Consider the following 8,599-nt stretch of genomic DNA (forward strand, 5'->3'; position numbering starts at 1 on the left):
TCCAATATTCCTTGCCAAAACTATCATTCAAATTCATCAATTCTACAGTCTTCCTTGTTCATCGTCCAACTTTCGCATGCACACGAGGCAATTGAAATTACTATGTCTCGAGTTACATACACCGCAGTCTTCCAAGTGACATAATTGCTCTTCAACAAATTAGAGAGATCTTGTGAAACAGCACAGTGTGTCCATTGATTTCTTGACACGTGCTTCCACGAGCATTGATTTGAGGTTCAAGAAAATGGAATGCTCACAACTTCAATCTTTTCACTGTTTATTATGTTGTCTGTCTCCCTTTGTGGTCCAGGTGTGATGATTTTGACTTCTTTTTGACATTGCGTTGCAATCTGTTGTAGGTGGCAGTCCTTGCCTTTCCGCAGCAAGTGCCTCCCGCCCTCTGTCAGTAAGCAGCATTGTGACAAATGCCCATGGGCTTCGACAGGAGGCCTTCCTCCTGTCCTGAGCAACTTCTTCCTCATGGAGTTCCACTGCGATTGCTTGCTCAGCACACAGATTGAGCAAGTGTGGTAAAAGGACACAAACCTGACTTCACCTCTTTCTTGATCTTAAACCTGATCTTATTCCTTTGTTCTGTTAGAACAACTGTCTTTGGCTTCATGTACAGGTTTTGTATGAGCATGACAGTGTTCTATCACTCAGTCCCTTTCATCTCAATGTTATCCTTAGCTTGTTATGTTCCACACAGTTGAATGCCTCTGCATAGTTAATGAAGCACAAGTGAACATCTTTCTGGTAGTCTTTGCATTGAATCAAGATTCGACTGATATCAGCAATTAATATCTGCAATGTCAAGTCATCTTTTGAATCCAGCATGAATTTTGGCAACTCCCATCCGAGGTACTGCTGCAACCATTGCGGAATGATTTTCAGCAAAATTTTACTTGCATGTGATTCTAGTTATATTGTTCAATATAACTTTACATTTTATCGCTCACCTTTCTTTGGAATGGGAAGAAATATGGATCTCTTTCAGTCAATTCGCCAAGTGACTGTCTTCCAAATTTTTTGGCATAGACAAGTGAATGCTTTATTTCAATTAATTTTCTGTCGGCCCCTGAGGCACTGTTTTTCCCTAATGCTTTCAACACAGCTTGGATTTCTTCCTTCTAAACCATTGCTTTTTGATCGTATGCTACCTCTTGAAATGACTGGATGCCAATAAATTATTTTTGATACTGTGCCTCTATGCAGTACTTATTTCTTTTTGATGCTTCCGACATCATTCAATATTTTCACCATAGAATCCTTCAATATTACACCTTGAGACTTGAATTTTTTTTCTTCAGTTCTTTCAATTTGAGATATGTAGAGTCTGTCATTCATTTTTAGCTTTCTATTCGGTATTTGAATGTTTATTGTAATAGTTTACTTTGTTTTATCTAGCTGCTCCTTGAAATTTTCTCTTCAGCGCTTTTACTTCATGAATTCTTCCATTCGTTTGACCTATTTTATGCCATTCTGACATCTACTTTATCTTTCCTTCTCTCAGGTTTTTAGATGACATTTTGCTTTCTTTATGTGCAATACTTGATATCATCCCACAATTTATCAGGTCTTTGGTCTTTGGTGTTCAATGTGTCAAATCTGTTCTTCCGATGTTCTTTAAATTCAGATGGAATATCCTCAAGGTTATACTTTGGTTTTCCTGGGCTTTTTTTGTCTTTAGCTTCAACTTGAACTTGCATGTGAGTAATTAATGGTATATTCCAGATGTCCAGGCCTTATTTTTGCTGATGATGTTGAACTTCCTGATCTTCTCATCCCACCGATATAATCAATTTATTATGGTATATTTTGTCTGGTGAAGTGCATTGTGTAGTTGACTATTGGCGGCAAAAAAATCGCAGTGAACTCTTTGTGTTGCTCTTTCAAAATTCTATCATTCTGTATCCAGCTTCTTCCAGCCAAATTTTCAAATGACTGATCCTTTGTTTTTGGCGTTCACTTTCCAGTTGCCAGTAATCACTAATGCATCTAGTTTGCAAGTTCCATCAATTTCAGATTGAAGAAGTTTACATATTTAATCTTAATTTAGAGTTGTGTACCACGGGAATGCTCTCAGGGCCCTTTAATCTGATATGTTCAGAGAAGGTATTTGGCAAAAATATTCAGTCTTTGTTGATGGAAATATTAAGCAAATTTTAAAAAATGAAGTTACCAAGTTGATACTGAACTTGTGTTTTGAACCATGGACTTGGAAGACACAATTCACTTGTTTGATCAAGACTCTTCAACTGTGCTAACTTAATTTGTTTTTGTAATTGTTTGTCTTCTCTGAATAAATTCTGACTTATGGTTATCCCGCATGTTCAAGAACCCAAAGTATGTTATCAGGGAACATCAATAGGCAGTTTCAATACAGAAAATTACATGCCTACTTACCGTATGAAAATGAAACTTTAAAAGTAATGGCAGCCCCAAATGCAATACCAAGATAATACATTTTCTAATATCTCAGCATAAAGAAATCATTTAATTCTCAGTGTCTTCGTGTTATAGCAAATCATAAATTCTTGTTCATTGAAGGTGGGATATAAATAAGTCTGATTTTCTGAAATGCAAATGGTTACTTATGCTGTGAAATTTAAAAATTTTCATATCTTCTGACTTAGTGATTATCCTTCTGAAAATATGCCCTAGATATAACCTGACCTGCATAAAAATATTAAGAACAAAGATTTTCAATGTTGTATTGCTTTTAAGAGGGAAAAACTAGAAAGACACAAAGAGTGAAAATATAAAACAAGGATTAATTGTAAGCGATATTGGTCACTTAAAATATTTTTTGCAACTTCTGAGCATCAAAATGTTCAAATAAAATGTGAAAATGAAGAAGGATTATTGAAAATATTAATGTAAAGAAAACAACAATCCTCCAGATTCCTGAGCCCTCAAACCTAAACAGTGGTCTGAGTGGCTCAAAGACAAAAGGAGGAAAGTGAAACTGAAGTGGACTTGGAGTCTTGTGACAAACAAGTTCACTTCAAACAATAACACACACACATAAGAAAACAACAATACAAAGTTTAAGATGCAATTTGACCAATTGTAATATATTGATTATTGCTAATTCTTTAGAGGGATTAAACACCATAGCTACTTTTAAAACTTTTGTCTTAATTTCTCACATCTTCAACACTGGCTTACAGTACAATTTTAAGGAGCAATAAAAGAAAGAGAAAATAGTACAAAGAGGACCAGGGGAATTTGGGTCACATTCTGAAAGCACTGGAGCTCTGGAACTTCTGGTAAAACATTCCATAGGCAGACATCCAGATCCTGGCTCTGAAGACTTATTTGCATGTGTTTCCTAAACCATGTGACTTTGAAGGCAATTACTAAAGCCTTTGGGTTCAGTTTCCTCTCAGCGATCTAGTGTACTGAAAAATAAAATCAGCATGTTCAATTATTGTACATTACTGTGTATTTTGAAGTTAAGTTTCTGCATTTTCAATTATTGGCATTTTCTCTTTTTCAATGAATCAAGATTTATTGCATAGCCACAGTGGGGTAGAGTGTAGAAATTTCTTTTTTTTTTAAACCATTTTATTGGGGGGCTCGTATAACTCTTAACACAATTCATACATCCATCCTTTGTGTCAAGCACATTTGTACATTTGTTGCCATCATCATTTCTAAAATATTTGCTTTCTACTTGAGCCCTTGGTATCAGCTCCTAACTTTTCCCCTTACCTCTCCCACCCTCCCTCCTACATGAACCCTTGGTAATTTATAAATTATTATTATTTTTTCATGTCTTACACTGTCCAATGACTCCCTTCACCCACTTTTTTGTTGTCTGTCGTCTAGGGAAGGGTTATATGTACATCCTTGTGATTGGTTTCCCCTTTCTCCCCCACCTTTCCCTTATCCTCCTGATATCCCTACTCTCATATTGGTCCTGAGGGTTTTATCTGTCCTGGATTCCCTGTGTTTCCTGTGTACATCCTTTGGCCTAGCCGGATTAGTAAGGTAGAATTGGATCATGATAGTGGCAGGGGATGAAGCAATAAAGAACTTGAGGAAAGTTGTATGTTTCATTGGTGTTATACTACACCTTGTCTGGCAGGCAGGAGATAGTTCCCTCAGTCACATGGGTCACAAAGGATGAGTAGGAGATCCCCCATACATGGAGGCAGGACTTACCCCAGAAGAAGGTGGGCAGGCTTTCCCCAGCTTCAGGTTAGCTGCAGAGGATGGAACTTCCCCAGCTGGGTGGTGGTCAAGTGTAAATGCTCTAAGCTAAGGGGAGTGGCCTAGAGGTTGGCAGTGGCATGTGAGATAAAAGAAGTAAAAACAACAACAAAAACTGAGCCTGCTGAGATTGTTGGGGGAAAGAGAGAGAAATAAAAGTGTCAGAAGAGAAAGAGACAAAGTAACAATATACCTGAGCCCTGATTGCCTGACTGCGGGGCTGGAGGGGTTTAAACTCTGCCCCAAGGCAGGGGCAAGCTGTGCCTGGGTTGAGATAGTGCCCCTGTGCTACTCCGAAGGATTCCGGCTCTGGCTGAGACAGTGGCAGGGCTAAGGTCAAAACCTAGCCAGCCTCCACTGTGGTAAGCCCAAAGCCCCAAGTAGGCACAGACCCACAAGGTTTTGAAACCTTGTGGGTCTGTGCCTACTTATCTTTATGATGCTCTTCCTGGGCCCCGGAAGTGTGGAATTTCCCTCTTAGAGACTCTCCTGCACTGATACCTGCAGAGTCCCTTCTGGTAAGTGTTACTCAGTGGCCATCTTGCCGGAACTCCCCAATGATTGGCATTTTCATTGCTATTCTTAAGGGTTGGGTTGGAAGGCAAGGTGAGGGGAGATTCATACAATTACTAAGTAGCGTAGTTTGATATTTTGTTAATGTCTTGTTTCTAGGCAAAGTAGACACATGTGAAAATTCTCTTTATTAGGCTTGTTGGAAAGCTGCTAGTGAGAAATTCTAAATAATAAATTAACAACAATCTTCATAATCCAGGATAATTAGATTCATATTTTATTCTCTTTCAGTTCCAGGCCCCTTGCAAATGTACTAAGATAGTAGTACTCTAGTTTTCACCCACATGCCACCTAACTGGGTAGGATGTGTATTAGGTAGCCTTCCAATCTAATATATATTTTGTAATGTGCACGAAAAACAATTCACATCATTAAACATTTGCTACACTTTTTACCCCCTTTCACATCTTTTTATAATATTGCTTTCTCTTGGAACTGGTTAGACCAAGTTTGAATATTTGTCATTGTTTCACATGCTATTACTTTTGAAAAGAAAACGAGTGGGCAAAGACATATTATTATTGCTAAGATATAATGACAAAGAAGACAAGTTTTAAGGTAATTTAAGAATTAAATTTTGCTTTGTGCTTACACCAATCATGAAAAACATTTTCTGAATAAATCCTTTTCTCTTAAAAATTTTTTATCATAGATTTTCATTATAAAAACTTTCAAACACAGGTAAGGAACAATCATCAGCTTCTTTTTATACTTGGTGTACACTGGCTATTTTATATTTCAACTTCAGTAATATAAAGTGATCATAATTTTTTGTCTGCTGTTATTCCTTTATTGTGTGAACCTATAATTTATTCAAACATTTAGACATTTAGATTCTTTCTTACAAGAAAGGCTGACATATTCTTTTTCAAAGCTTTGAAAAACTAATAGCAAAGTTGAGATTCCAGAAAAATTTAAAAACAGAGCATGCATGTCTAGTCAGCAGGTTCTGTCAGGTAACTAACCAGTGGTGTTTAGAAAGACTCCTACTAGGCTAAGTGGCTAGAGAGCGCTTTCCCAGTGGGCCAGCGTCTTGAGGAAGCCGACAGCAAATTTTAATTTATGAGCAGGGGAAAGTCTGTGACTTTAAAATAACATTGCTCTGGCAGCACCTTAATATAATAGGATTGAAGCAGTCCTTTTGTTTCTGTTGTTGAGAAAATCAAGATGTTCCCTGTCTTTTAAATGTTTCCTGTTAAGATTCTAGGGAGTTTTAGCAAACCACTGCAATATCGGCTCTGTTGCTAGTATCTGTTATATATTTGGATAGGATGAGAATGTGGGCTTCTGCCCAGGATAATCTGGAATGATCTATTGATAGTGGCTTTTTCTCAAAAGAAAATTCAACCTACCACTTTGAGCCAAATGGAAAAAGACACAACGATCCTCAAAGAAGGAAAATGTTCCCGTCAGGAACCATAATAAACAAGTTTAAAAATAACTGAAAGTGAGTTGTGATTAAAGATTTGTCTTCCACTTGCAGAAAGAAGGTGCAATCCCTAATTAGAGGTGAATATTTATTTTTAACCTTGTGGACTCTTACGTGTTGGGGTATAAATCGTTGCGCATCTGCTTGAAGAGAAGAAAGAGCTTAGCTTTGGATTGGTGAGTTCACTTTGATTTTCAATCATGTATGCACTCTGAGTTTCAAAAGCTGACAAGAAAAACAAAAAGTAAGCATTCAAATGTAATTTTTTATGGCACCAAATCTCAGGCTATTTAAAGATATCTAAATTTGAGATGTTTGGTAACATATAGGACAGACATTCCTGTGTTGGTTCTCAATTTAAATATTATAGCATATTGGAATCCAGGCCTTAAAATTTAAAACATAAGAGTTTTAGGTTTTTTTTAAATTGGGAAAGAACTATTTGATCGGAAAATGTTTGTACCAAATAAATAAAATCAGAATACAAGATCATTGTATCATCAAAATATAAATCAAAATATTGGAATGAAAAATAAATGTAAGGCATTTAAATTGGGTCACAGTGGTTCCTCAAAAAGTTAAAAAATAAATTGACCACGTTACATACCTTTTCACTTCTAGGTATATCCTCAAATTAATTGATAGCAGTGTCTGAAATATTTGGGTAGCAATGTTCATGGCATTGGTTTTCACTATATTCAAAAGCTAGAAACAATTCAAATGTTTATCAAAAGATGAATGGTATACTTACCTGGCAGGGGAGATACCATGATCACGAAGGTGGTTTTCCCAGAGCGAGGCTCACCCATTGCACTTCAGGTGTGCTGACCCCTGTGATTTCCCCAAATGTGGGAAACTCAACTGCATAATTTGTGGTAGTGGGGGACTGCGTTCGCGCTATCCCCTAAAAAAAAAGATGAATGGTTAATTAACATGTTGCATATAAATGAAAATATTTAATAATTCAATAAGTCATAAAAACATCGTATGAATTTCCAGTCACTGAAACATAAAAGTAGGTCAACATCCAATAATTTCATGAGGTAGCATGTCATCAAGAATGGATGATATTAATGGAAAAAGTTCAAACTATACTGACCACATTAGCAAAAAAAACCCGAAACTCCAAGAATTGATGGAATAACAATAGAAACGTTTCAATAAACTGGAAGACAGCTACCTGGCCAACCAACTGGAAAAGATCTGTGTTCATGCACATTCTAAAAAAAAACTGATACAGCAGAATGTGGAAATTCTTGAGCAATTTCATGAGTATCACATGCAAATAAATTTTTCCCCAAAGATAATTAAAAAATATTTGCAGCAGTACATTGGCAGGGAGCTGCCAGAAATTCCAAGCAGATTCAGAAGAGGAGGGGAATTAAAGGATATCAATTCTGACATTAGGTGGCTCTTGGCTGAAAACAGAACACGCATACATGCTTGCTGAGAGTGAAGAGGACCTGAGCACTTAGTGATGAAGATGAAAGGCGCAGTCTTCTGTACGGATTGCAACTCAATGTGAAGAATACTGGGCCAATAGATAACATAGTGATAAAATGAATAAAGATCGAAGCTGTCAAAGATTGCATTTTACTTGGAGCCAAAATAAAGGCTGTGGAAACAGCAGTCAAGAAATCAAAGGACACATTGCATTAAGCATATTTGCTGCACAAGATCAAAAGTGTTAGTAGTAAGGCTTTTAAAAATGTTAGCGAAAAGGATGTTACTTTGATGACCTGACAGAAGTCATGATGTTTTCAATCTCCTCATATATATGTGAAAGGTAGAAAGTTAATAAAGAGAGCAGGTGAAAAATGGATTGATTTGAATTATGGTGTTGGAAAAGAATGTTGAAAGTGCCTTGTACTGCCAGAGAAACAACAAATTTGTACTTGGAAAAAGTACAGCCACGATGCTCCTTAGAAGTGAGTATGATGAAAGTTTATGTCATGTATTTTGCACGTATTATCAGGAGAGTTCATTCCCTGGAAAAGGACATCATCCTTGGTAAAATAGTTTCAGAGGAAAAAAAGAAGACCTTCAATGAGATGGGCTTAGTGGCTGCAAAAAGGAGTTGCATATAACTACAGTTGCAGTGTTTTGTTCTTTGGACATCGGGGTCCTGTGAGACAATGCCCATTTGATAACATCTAATAATTCCATATGCATGCATTGACATGTAATTCAGCTAGAAAGACAAATAGAGTTATGATACATGCAATGACATTGAGGAATCTTGAATACATTTCTTTTTGTTAGTTGCTGTTGAGTTAATTCCATCTCATGACAACCTCACGTGTGCAGTGTAGAACTACATCATTGGATTGTCAAGGCAGAACCTGCTTTCTGAAGCAGATGGTCAGATCTATATTCCAA

The 8,599-nt window shown here is 36.9% G+C and overlaps 1 non-coding gene across 1 annotated transcript; it reads left to right on the plus strand.

Annotated features, from left to right (window-relative positions):
* The first annotated feature begins 6,963 nt into the window (after window positions 1-6,963).
* On the plus strand, window positions 6,964-7,127 carry LOC142447504 (U1 spliceosomal RNA). The gene has a single exon (XR_012784202.1). It is a non-coding gene; the product is annotated as a U1 spliceosomal RNA (small nuclear RNA).
* The last annotated feature ends 1,472 nt before the right edge of the window (window positions 7,128-8,599 follow it).

The sequence above is a fragment of the Tenrec ecaudatus genome, chromosome 4, assembly GCF_050624435.1.
Source record: "Tenrec ecaudatus isolate mTenEca1 chromosome 4, mTenEca1.hap1, whole genome shotgun sequence".
Classification (NCBI taxonomy): Eukaryota; Metazoa; Chordata; class Mammalia; order Afrosoricida; family Tenrecidae; genus Tenrec; species Tenrec ecaudatus.